The following is a 13,317-nucleotide window of genomic DNA, read 5'->3' on the forward strand; positions in this document are numbered from 1 at the left end:
GTGTTCTTGGTGTGTTTACAAGACTCTTTTGACTGCACCCTTGATTGGCATAAAGCTTTGTAGTTCCTTTGACCACACTTTCTTGTCTGTTTGCTTCAGTGGAGCACTCTTATTAGCTGGGAATCTGTATTCTTGTGCTCACTTTAGGTTCTTCCTAGGCTCTACTCTGACACTTCAACTTCAACTGTTTTATTGCCCAGAAAGGATGAAAGCTATTGACATTAAAATGTGTTTGGGACATATAGTCCTTCTGCTTCTGCTTTGGTTCTTATATGTCCTATCTTTTCAAACTGGACATTGTATCCAGATGTTGGCCTACAGATGACTGTAGCTATTGAAGAAATTCCTATGTAGCTCATTAAGTTTTCTATCAGACCTTTATACCCTGAGGAATCCTTCAGATTAGCACACTTGCAAGTTACAAAATACATGTGGATGTTTTGCTATGGTTTGGGTAGGCAATCAGATGGCTGAACTACTCATTGGAAAGCAGAATAATTAATAAAGTTAAATCAAATCTAACCTAATCTAAAGGCGTAGCTGATTATGTTCTTATCAACATACTTTACTGATTTTTATCAGGTGGAAAGTTGTATCTTCAAAGATTAAAGGAAAGGAAAAGAAATCTTAATACCCAGTGATGAAAGTATTGGTGACATCAGTGCAATCTGCAGATCTGACACAATATTATTTTGTAAAATGAATTTGCTGGTGGGTCCTTTCCGTACTGTTTCACAGTGTTAGTGAACTTGCTCAGCTCTGTGAACATGTCTGAGGTTTTACTGCCAAACAGAGTATGATGTTGAGGAGTTCATCCACATCAGCGCTAATCTGGCTTTTGCAGGACTGTAAACAAATCTTCACACCAACAAGGAGCCAAACTGAGGTGTCAGGCTCCAGAGGGGTGCAGGAATCTGTCTAAGCAGATGAGGTTTTATGGTCAGGCCCTGCATTTAGCTATGATGTGGCAATAGGTAGCAAAGGCAGGGAATGGGGCAGGACTGTGGGATACCGATAGCAAGAAATCAGAACAGGAGCTCAAACTTAGGTGTCTGCCTGTCTGCCTTCCTAAAGCATTCATTACCATTGTGTGAGCTGGGATTCAAAATGAACGTGTGAATGCTGTGTATTACATCATATTAGAGGGTGGTGTCTCAAATAAAGGCCAAAGCCAAAGTTATTGATGGAAAAATGTATTCACTAGAAGTATACTAAAGGAGGAAGAAGGTTTTTCAGAGATATTTAAGGGTGATATAAATAATGACATTTATTTTGGCTTCCTGATTTGCCAGTGCAAGGAGAAATAAACAGCAGATTATTAAAACAAGGCAAGATTAAGAAAAAGATACAATACATCGTATTTTTTAAACATTTTCATTCTTGCATCCTATGGAAAGGAAAAAATCTGTTCACAGTGGGTGAAGGTTGTAACCATATACAGGCTGAGCTGGGTTTGTTGATGAAGAATGTTTGTCCAATTTTTAACCATGTGATTAACAGAGCTTAAGGTGGGAGCAAATCTTTCATTTTTATAATTACATTCAGAAATTAAAAGTCTTAAATGACAGAAAGTTAAGAACAATTTGAAATGCACTTTGTGCAATGTCTGATAATGATACTTTTTCTGCAGGGAGAATACTTTTATGATTAATATTTCAAACCTTGCATACATACTGGAACATATGACTAAAAGTACAAAGAACTTTTAAGTGTGTCAGGAAGCGGCTCTTGTAGCTAACATCTAGTAGTATCAATTTGAGGAAGTTAAAAAAAATAGGTACATTAGCGGCAACCAAGATACAGCTTTCTGGCTCAAGAAGGTTACAGACATATGCAGTCAAGTATGACATTTGTTGATTAATATGTATTTGTGAAATGTGAAGGTGGCAAAGTTGATTCAGTAGGCTTTGATGGGATGCCATTACATAGGTCTTTATATATGCCCCAGGTGTTTGTTCAGACTTCAACTTCAAACCTGACAGAGCTGAAGTCTGACGATGTGCCTTAGATAATTTTTTTTCCCTCTCACTTAATATTCTTGCATTCTTTTCTCCAAAAAATCTGTTCCATCTCCCTATTCTGCAACAGGTTTTGTAACTCAGTGGATTAACTTTCCTCTTTGAGACAACCCTTGATTTGTTTGACTGAGTGCTGCTCAAAAGTCTTGCTTTTATTTGAAATGTCTACAGTGGGCACCCATTTGAACTGAAATGGGAAAAGAAATTCAAGCATTCTCTCACAATTCGACTTTAAAGTGATACTTCATTTCCTGAGGCCAAAGGAAGTAGAAAAAAACTGTAGACTTTCCTGACTAAAATTTGTTTCTCAAATTCTGTGCTTTACAGATAAAAGACCCTTTGGTTCTCTTGTCTCTGCCACACAATATAAAATTTCCTTAAGAAATCCTATGCATTTTTTCCACCAGCCTCGCATTCTTTTCACCTTACACACTTTGGAATTAACGTGCAAAGACAGAGAACACTTATAAAAACTTGATTTGGCACCGTAAAAATGGCAAATCAACGAAAAGTAGGCAATAAATGTTTTCCTTATTCCAGAGCTATAAATAAGCCATGCTCATATCATTAGTATAAGTGATATAGTTGCCACCCGTATTTAGAGTTCCTGAAACACAAAAAGTTTTTCACCATCCCCCTTCATTTCAGAAAGCCAGCATGCTTTGCAGTGTTTATAAGCCCTGGATCAAGCTTTTGCTCACAGGCTTTTGAAACTCTTCCGGAACAACTTGTGCCAGTGGACATGTCGTGGTAGGATGAACACAATGCTCCAGCCAGAGCCAGCACTTGACATTACAGGGACCATAATCACTGTGGACTTTCTCTGTCAACAACATAGAGAAGGAGGAGTCTTGGGGAAGCAATTCTGATATTTTCCATCTCCATTGAATATAGAGAAAGTCTTCTGCCTGTGTGACATGGGATGAATCCAAACCCTGCTTCTTCTACAGGTCCAGGAATTACTCCTGTGTCTATTAACTGGCTGAGGAGTCCACAGAGTGGTAGGAAGGCTCTTTGTAAGCCAAGTCTTGAAAATAAAAATAAATACAAGTACTCTTGTGTATTTTACCTGATTTTCTAGATTTTAGGACAGGGGTTTTAACCTTGTTTTCAAAGAAAAGGAGGTTTATGTTATGATGCACTGTTTCAGTATGTCCATAAGTCTTATGTCTGGTACATTCTGAACCTGTTTGCTGAACCTGTATTTATGGCTCGTGTGTACTTGATCCCCTCTTGAGTCAACGAAGTTCTTCAGCTTAAATAGTTTTGTTTTTTTTTCTATTCCTGGCTCATACCCTATAGGAAAAAAAAATATTTCTCATTTGACAATATGGATTATGCTAGTAAATTTTCTTCCTATGCATTCCCATTTTATTTTGATTTGAGAATATATGGCTAGAATTGTACAGGTAACCCTCACAGTTTTGTGTGTTTTTTTAATCCCATTTCATTTTTTCTTGAAGTATCCCATAACAGTTTAGGATTACATTCTCCTTTTTCACGTTTGTAGCATGGTGATATAGTCCTCTGTGGAATGTATACATAATTTCTTCTGCATCTCATTCCTAAGCCCCTATTAATGATAAATATTAATGGTGGTAATTCCCAGATGTGGGACTTTTGTTAGTCCTTTTGCATTTGAGCCTATTTCTGTTGTGCAAGTTTCTCTTGTTCTCCTTTGTATGATAGTCTTTTGCCATGCAGTGTGAAGAGTGCCTCCCACCTCTGCAACATCAGTTGCTTGGTTAAAATATTCTGTCTTGAAGTCAATGACCTCCATCTTAATGTCTTCGTGTTTCTCAAATTCCCTGTTTACCTCATTTTCTTCTCCAAAAGTACTATGAAAGTGTACAAAAACTTAATGTTCGTTTCCCACTTTGTTCAGTTTAAATAAATTTTCTGGGTAGTAGCAAGATCCCAAATTGCAGCTACATACTAGATGTTGCCTGTTGCATTGGAGAGTATCATAGCACAATTGCACGTCTCTGTTGAACATACCGCTTTGACTAGATAGAGAATATCCGTTTAGCTAGACAAGGAATGATGAAAGAGAAGGACTTTGGAGCAATGATGCTTGTAGTCTCTGCATGGAAATGCAGACTTTTGCTGTTACAAATCTGACATGCCTCTCATTCCAGGACTTTATTCTGAGGTTGTGGTGGGTACCTCTACTGAGAGTTGTATGAACATATGCTTCATGAGTTCTGATCTAAAGACTAGGACTGCTTTGGGCTCACATTGTGCTGGGTGGACACGGCAACATCAATGTCTCAAAATTAGGTCTTTTTCTTTCCCTCCCTAGAAATTCTGTTCTTGTCATAGCACAACTGTGTGTAAACATACAATATGACTGATAATCGTTTGGTGGCTGTAGCACCCACCAACATATTCCTCCCACGTAAAGTACGTAAACATAACTTTGTCACTCTATCATGACAGTGTGCTACCACTACCTTATTGCAGATCCAGTTATCCCTCATCATATTTGTATGTAGTGTTCATTTGATTTCCTTCCCTTTCTTCTTCCCAGATTTTGCCCATTCCCAAGCATATTGCATGTACATACTTTGTCATTCCTTTGCTGTGGTTTTGTGATACCAACCTGATTAAAGCCTGAGACTACCATGGAGTTGTACAATGCTGAGAGCTAGTGAAATCTCTGGTGTGCTGCCAAAGCTTCTAGGTGTTACTGAGCTACAAAAGAAAAGAGATAATGATGGTGTGGGAGGGAAAAAAAATGTAGTGTGTGGACAAAACTTCCCTCTCTTTTATAGTAGCCTGAGTCTGTGTTAGGAGTAGGGAAATGTAGTGGGGTTTTCCATGTTCATGCAGGAAACAAACTGAAAAAAAGAGTAATGGATGAGTTTGTCTTAGATGGGAAAGTGCTGAATGGCTGCAAATATAGCCGGAGTTTAAATGAAGATGTTCCTGATGAACACACCACAGGATCAGCCGTACTGGGTGCATTAACCTCATTACCAGGGGGATGTTGCAAACATACTGAGCCTCTTCTAAAAGCAGTTCCACTTAATAGATAAACCATGTTATTGAAGAAGACGATAGCTTTTATCAGGGATGCAATCCAACTTCCTGCTGAACCTGGTAGCTTCCTTAAGAGAAATTACATGATCTGAAGTGTTGGGAACTGGGCTGTGTGTTCAGCATAGGAGAATGCCCTTCTCTCTCAAAGAACTCCAAACCCAAACCACACAAGAAGTGACAGTGTGGGACCATCTCTTCTATTGACATAGGCTTGTGATTTACATGCACTCAGTATCTTGGTTGTTTTGCATACTGCTCTATCTCAAGATAATATTCTTTCCCTTCTTTCTACTGTGATTCAGCCATTGTTTTTCCAGTTCTGTACTCACTTTCATTCCTGCAACTCCATATGACACAGATGGCCAGCACTGCTATAAAACTGATAGCAGTGAGATCAGGATCTAACTCCTGCAAACCTTTTCTGAGGTTAATATAGGTGTTAACCACAATTCTGGGAAGTCCTTGAAATAAAGTACACCATGGGTTTTTTAAGTCACCTTCCCGCCTTTTTTTTCAAAGAGTTTTGCGGCTGGCAGCCTTCTGTTAATCTGTTCTGTTTGAACTCCAGCAACATACAAGCCAACAAAAGCAATTAAAGTCTGTAGTAATGATCAACTCTGGGAAATGATCGGCATGGATTAAAGCAAATTTAAGGGGTAATTGCTTGGCAACAATTTCCATAACCCTGAGTGTTGAGTACAGGAGGGGACTTTGAAACCCTGCTAATTAAATCAGAAAACCTGCTTGTATAATACATATTGTTCCTTTAGCTTGATTGAACTGAAAAAAATATTCTTTTAAAAGAATCCAATATTTTGTTTGCAGGAGATTTTATCTATCTGAGATACTGCTACAACTTTATTGCCAAAATATGTGGGTACATCACACTCTTTGATGCATTCAGCCTTAGACAGGGAAGTGCTGCTTTCCTTGCTTTGCTAGTGTGAAGAGGATGATAAGGCACAAAGAGGCTTGGTCACACATCAAAATGGGCATAGGAAGTCTGTGGAAGAACATGATGTGACCCAGATAGCAAGTCCTGAAGATTTAACTTTCAAATCCTGTTTTTATTTATGTTTCTGAACTTCCTACAACTTTGCTTCTGGTAAGTATGGGTAAAAACGTGCGGTCACTATTCAACAGTAGTGTGATTTATTGCTCTCTTACGCAAAACCTAGTGTAGAACATCAAGAGAGTTGTTTGCAAGTGCCGCTAACATCATGCTGATAAACAAGGGCACGGTTTGTGCCTTGAGAAGGGAGACAAAGTTCATATTCAAACCAAAAGTAGGAAGTGTTACAAAAGTGAGGAGATTAATTCCTATATAGATAGCTCAATACCCTCCTCGTTCACAGTTGGGGCTCTTTGTGGACTTTGGGGCTTGTTCATGAGCAGATGTAGGTAGAATGGCCATTGCCTGCACCTACTCTTTTGCCTGGGACAGCTGGATGCATTGTGTATCTGTTTGTCCGTCATATAGATTAGGGCAACAGGAAAGTTTCAGGCAAATCATCTGTATGATAGACACAGTATCACAAGGGTGGAGGTTTTTTGATTGGTTGGTTTTTCTTCAGCTGCCTTATGCCTAAACTATAGAATAGAAGCAAATGATTTAATGTCTTAAACATATTCATACTCTGACAGCATGGATTTTATAGATACTGGGCCACTGGATATTTGCAAGAAACTTCTTGTGCTCTACTGGTTCATTTTTGAAGAGGTGATTTATGAGCAGTTAGGCTGGTAGTAGGCAAGCTGGCATGTCAGTATGTGTCATGTACCCTACACCACATTTTTAATAATGAATTTTCAGACAGATGAATCTTATTTAGGCATTGTATCCAATGTGACCTCTAAAGTGGATAGCATTTAAAGACTTGTACACACTGGCTCTCAAATGGTTACGCATGGATTAGAAGGGCCTCAACTGTGGATTTCAATACAGCTTTCCAATGGGGGAAAGATTCTGGTTAAATACAGATGTGAAAGTGAACTTTAGTATGTAGGGACTGCGATGAAGGTGTTCTGGTGCTGGAGAACTTAGAACACCTTGCAGATTAGGGTGAAGTCTGTCCTTTTTGGATCCCCACATCATGAACTTCTATTATAGCCAAGGGAGATCTAGTCAAAGCAGTTAATAGAACTCATAAAATGCAATTAAGAATGTAGGAAACTAAGGAGATTAATTATGTCACCATCTTCATTAATTTGCTTATCTAATTCTCTGCTGACTATGAAGACTTCTTCAGGTGACCTGCCTGTATACAGACACATACTTTGATAGATATTCATCAGGTTAAGTGAATTTCATCTCCAGAATACTTTTTTTTTCTGTCTGTGGATTTTTAAAATCTTTTTGCCTGTTCTATACATATTTCAATATCTGGGGTTATATTTAGGGATTTCTTGCTTTGGTCCCTCAGTGAATAACAACTTGTGTGGTTTTTTTTAAAAAACAAGCTTTTCCAAGCACTGTATTCAGCTCCCCCGGGAAAAACTGTTCTAGGAAACAAAATACACTCTACTCATTTCCATAATTACAAAATTAATAGCTTGTTTGAAGTTTTAAGTATGCCCATAGTTTTCCATAGCTGATAATGTATTAAACCCAAGAGATAAAGGTTGTCTGTGTGTGGAAACGTCCAATACATATTAGTTAGAAGCATTTTAAAAATACAAAGCTACTTGTAAACAGTAATCTCTCTAATATTACTACAAATAAATCTCCACAATATGAAAATAATTCCTGAGAGGTGTTTGGGTGGCATTTTGCACCCTGCTATGATTTCTTTATCTGTAGCTCCAAAAATGAATTGTTCATTGGCCTGGATGATCTGTCATGAAGTTTCTGATTGAGCCACCCACCCCCAAAGCTGAACAGGATTCTTGTGATAGCAGGAGTGGGAATTGTTTCTTGATGTTGTTATGGGTTGGAGTTTCACTGGTTGTATGCCAGCTGCAGGCTGTGTGCTAGGGAACAGCTAAAGGGTGATACACTTTCATATGGGGGAGTTTAGAAAGTAGGGAGAGAGATCAGACAGAAAAAGAAACCTAATTTTTGCTGGGGGCATGTGCAGATGAGAAATTTTCTTCCAAAATTAACTGATTGCCAGATTGTTTGAGTTAATTCATATATTAGATCAAGGTAACACAGACACTCCTGTAACATTTATTCTGGGACTGAGGGGGGTCTATGTTACCCTGTGGGAACAGCAGTTCTAGCTCATTTTATCTGCTAATGCTCTACTGCAGTTATTTTAGAAATAAAATCTTTAGTTAGGTGATACTGTACAAAGCATTTCTGGGATGTAGTGTCCCCCAGAAAACACTTTGCAGAGGACACATTACCTACAGTACAATTCCATATTACTCTTTGTAGGAGAACAAGGTTATGTTGATAATGTTCTGCTCTTTGTGCTTCCAACTGTATGTTGCCAATCTGCCCACCCCATGTCTGATGTTGGGTGCTTGTGGCTCCTGGATGAGCAAGCTCAGATCACACTTCAGACAACCAGGGGATTGTTTTTCATCTGATCAACAAGGCAAACTGTCTCACCTTGCAGCCTCAGGTCCTCTAGATCTGCTGGAGAAGGATGGCAGAAACACATTGTTACTGTTTGAGAGGAGGGGACCTGCAGTCTTCTGCAGTCAGAGAGGATTTGGTTTGATGTGCAATGTTGGCCTCAGATATTCAACTCCACATCTGTGTCTCAGACAGGACCTGAGGCCTATGATTTGTGAGGACCCTATAATTTCAAGTTCTCTTCTCATGGTGAGGGAAAAACCTGTGAAACCCAACCCTACCTACCTCATTTGGGAAAAAGAAAGGAGAAAGAGAGAGAGAAAGACCCAAACTCTGGACATTCTCATCCTTGGTCCTTAAAAAGGACAACTAAAGTTCTTTGTGTAGCCCTCTGGGAGTTAATGGGATCCAGACACACATAGGCAGAAAGCCTGTGATAGGAATCTGTGATTTCAAGGTGCTCTCAATCCTTCCTGAAACCACTGACTTCTGGGAAGATAAGATTGCTTAGCAAGTTCTGGCCCAAGGGAAATTTCATAGAAGTGCCATGGGCAAAGCAGCACAAAATTCCAAAGGAAGATGGTGCTTATTGCTTTGTAATGAAGCCAAATAGGAAAGAGGTGGAGAAACTGAGAAGGAATGGGTAGCGTTATCTCAAGTCTTTCATCCAAATACCTCTTTAAAATATACAGTTTAGAAATGCAATATATTTCCTTTGGTTTTATTTAGTCATAGACTCATAGACTCATAGAATCATAGAATAGTTTATGTTGGAAGGGACCTTAAACATCATCTAGTTCCAATCCTCATGCCATGGGCAGGGACACATCCTACTAGATCAGGCTGCACAAGGCCCCATCCAACCTAGCCCTGAACATTTCCAGGGATGGGGCATCCACAACATCCCTGGGCAACTTGTTCCAGTGTCTCATCACTCTCATAGTGAAGAAATTCTTCCTCGTGTGTGGTCTAAGTCTGCCCCTCTCCATTTTATACCCATTGCCCTGGTAATATCACTACAAGCCCTTGTAAAAAGTCCCTCCCCAGTTTTCTTGTAGGCCCCCTTCAGGTATTGGAACGTAGCTATAAGAGCTCCTCAAAGCCTTGTCTTCTCCAGACTGAACAAACCCAGCTCTCTCAGCCTGTCCTCATATGGGAAGTGCTCCAGCCCTCTGATCATCTTTGTAGCCCATCTCTGGACCCGTTCCAACAGCTCCATATCCTTCTTACATCGAAGATTCCAGAACTGGACACAGTATTCCAGATGAGGTCTCACAAAAGAGGAATAGAGGGGCAGAATCATGTCCCTCAACCTGCTGGCCATGCTTTTGATGCAGCCCAGGATGCGGTTGGCCATCTGAGCTGGGAGCGCACATTGCTGGCTCATGTCGAGCTTCTCATCGACCATCATCCCTTAGTCCTTCTCTGCAGGGCTGCTCTCAATCACATTATTCCCCATCCTGTATTGAATCTGGGGATTGCCTCTACCCAGGTGCAGGACCTTACACTTGGCTTTGTTGAACCTCATGAGATTCTCAGAGGCCCACTTCTCCAGTCTGTCCAAGTCCCTCTGGATGACATCCTACCCCTTTGGTGCGGCAACTACACCACTCAGCTTGATGTTATAGGTTAACTTGCTGAGGGGGCACTCAATCTCGCTGTCAATATCATTGATGAAGATATTAAACAGCACCAGTCTCAGTACGGACCCTCGAGGGACACCACTTGTCACGAATCTCCATCTGGACATTGAGCCATTGACCACTACTCTTTGAATATGACCATCCAACCAGTTTCTTATCCACCGAACTGTCCACTCATCAAATTCATATCTCTCCAATGTAGAGAGAAGGTTGTTGTGGGTGACCATGTCAAACGCTTTACAGAAGTCCAGATAGATCACATCTGTTTGTTTACCCGTGTCCACTGCTATGGTTACCTCATCACTAAGTTGGTCAGACAGGACTTGCCCCTGGTGAAGCTATGCTGGCTGCCGTTAATCACTTCTCCATCCTCCATGTGCTTTAGCATGTCATCTAGGAGGATCTGTTCCATGATTTTCCCAGGCACAGAGGTGAGGCAAAGTTGTGTTCCCTATCTCAGTTTTATTCTAGTATCTGTTTTCCTAGTATAAAATAGGAGTAGACATTCAGTCTAAGATTATTTTTTCTTGGCTTTGGTAGAATATGTTAAATTTATAGTTTTATCCCTGTCATTACTGCGGTAACATTTTCAACCTTAATCTAGGAATACTTTTCTGTTGGACAAGTAGATATGACAGACATAGATGGTTGATTTTGCACATCATTAAGAATTTCCTACCAATGTATACACCCTGTCAACATTTTGTTAATTTCTTGAATCAATTTGCTGTTCTAAGAAGTTTGGAAAGGTTATAATTAAGCATATAAAGAAGACAAATACTTTCAACCACATCTCACTGGAAATTTTGGTAGCTTTTCTTTCCTTGCTGTAATTAAACAGTCAATGAGTAACAAAGCCAAACTTACACTTCAGCCTCTCACTTCAGTAATTAAAAAATCTTGAGTGAATTTATCCATGTAAGATTAGAACCTCGTATCTTAAGAGTAGTATGAATATTCTCTGTACTCTAATCTTGTTTCAATATTTTGGTTAACATTTGGCAAGTGCTTTTATCTTTTCTGGGAAAGTCTATTTATATAAATGTTTTGATATTTTAAGGAATATCAGAATGCTTTTGTGTAGACTTCTGCTGTGCAATCAAAGATACACCATGAGGAATGAAAAATAGACATGGCAGCAAGTTTTGCTGTTTGAAAATTTTGGTGAAATAAAACTGTAAAATTTCTGTTGAAATGTTAAGTTTTCCCTGAAAGTTTTCTGCTGTTCCCTCTCAAACCCAACCCAGCCCACCCAACCCAAATCAAACCAAAGGAATAATTTTCCTTTACAGTTTTATGTTTTAAAAAATCAACACTTATTATGGAAATTAGAAACTTATTTCTTTTAAAACACTTTTGCAGTCAAGACTGTTTTCAGTGCAATTGTTTAACCTCTTCTACCAAAGTAGTTTAGCTTCATCGTAGTGAAAACACACCTAGACTAAATGAAATTCCATCACACCTAGAAATGGCAACATTTTTTCCTTCACTGGAAATGACAGCATCAAACCCAATCTGATGATATCAATTTTTGTTTCATGAGTAGCTATTAGTCATTTCAGAAATACCATTGAGTTAATCAGTTAAAATCCACACTTCCAGTTCTTTACTTGTGTGACTATGAACAGTAATAAGTCATAACCTCTTGCTTTAGCTTAGTCGGATGGATGCAGCCAAAGGAAGAAAGACACAGAAATTCGCATAATCTGCTTTTATTTCAATCACTTGTGTAAAATTAATTAGAGACTTTAATGGAGTTGCTGACACATCACAGAAACGGTAAGTTTTATTCAAATTAAAAGAAAATTAGAAGGTTTCCCCCCCACCTGACTTAGCAATAAGAGGCATAAAAATGTCATTGAAATAATCCTGAAATAGCCTGTCAGTAATATTGATGTAGAATTCTGTCTTTACGGAGGTGTAATATGTAGATATTTATTGAAGACTGGGAAGATTATGAACCACTGGCATAGATCATGTCAGAATTTCCCAACTGCAACAAAATGGTGATGGAGGTATCTGAAAATGGTTGTCAGCAAAGCCAAGATAGCATCAGAGCTGTGATTTCAACTTCTCCTTTTTACTTTATTTCTCAGAGAAGCGAAAGCAACGTCAAAGAAGTTAGTGGAGTTGCCCCAGTGTTAGATTTGCCACCATAACTAAATGAGTTGTCACTTACTAGCCTGACTTATATCTCAGTTTTAGGAAGACAAGCATAAGAATGTGCATTCATTCCCCCCTTTTTCAATTTAAATCATGGAGATAAATTTAAAAGAGCTGTTACAAATCTATTGTTTTCATAATGCACACTTTCTATTACTGTAATTTGTAATCAGCAAGAAATTAAAGAAAAATCTCTTCTCAGACTGATGTAAAGCTATCCCTTGCAATTTAGGGAATATGATTAGTCTATTTGTTTACAGATGTACAACTGGTTAATTAAGATTAATCTTATCTCTATTTTAATAACAGCTGTGATTTTAAAGTGTGTTTTTATGATTAAATGAGAATGTTCAGTAATCCTGAAATTGGAATGGATGTCTTTGGGTTGGGCTGCTGATTTCAAATATCTTGAAAATGAATTGCAACATAATTACTTCCAAAAGCTTAGCCTTGGCATACTTGTGCAGTGTTACAAAGAGAGTGCTAAAATCTATGTGTGATTGAGAGCTCACTTTTGCTAGAAAAAGATTTCCTGTTGAGTGAGAATTCTTAATTTTTTTTTTTTTGGGAAAATGCTCATTTTGATTATGTTTTGTATTTTAAATAGGGAAGATTCAAAGAAATATATTAATTTTAAAACTAACAAAATAGTAGAATTTAAAAGTGAATTTTCACATTTCAGACTGCAATGTGTACATTTAGTGTTCAGAAATCCAATATAAGATTTTGGATGGATAGTCTTGAAAAGTCCTCTTCCTTGTCTTGTAAGACTGTTCTTGTGCCATTAACCATGGAAAAATAATCTTCTAGAATTTAGTTAATCATCTAATGGATTAGTACATCAAAGAACAATTCCCTGTTGCTGCCTCTCATTGTGGAGAATTTGAGACCCTTTTATCTTTTCACAGCCGTATTCTCTAAGTACTTT

The sequence above is a fragment of the Cuculus canorus genome, chromosome 2, assembly GCF_017976375.1.
Source record: "Cuculus canorus isolate bCucCan1 chromosome 2, bCucCan1.pri, whole genome shotgun sequence".
NCBI classification, from domain to species: Eukaryota; Metazoa; Chordata; class Aves; order Cuculiformes; family Cuculidae; genus Cuculus; species Cuculus canorus.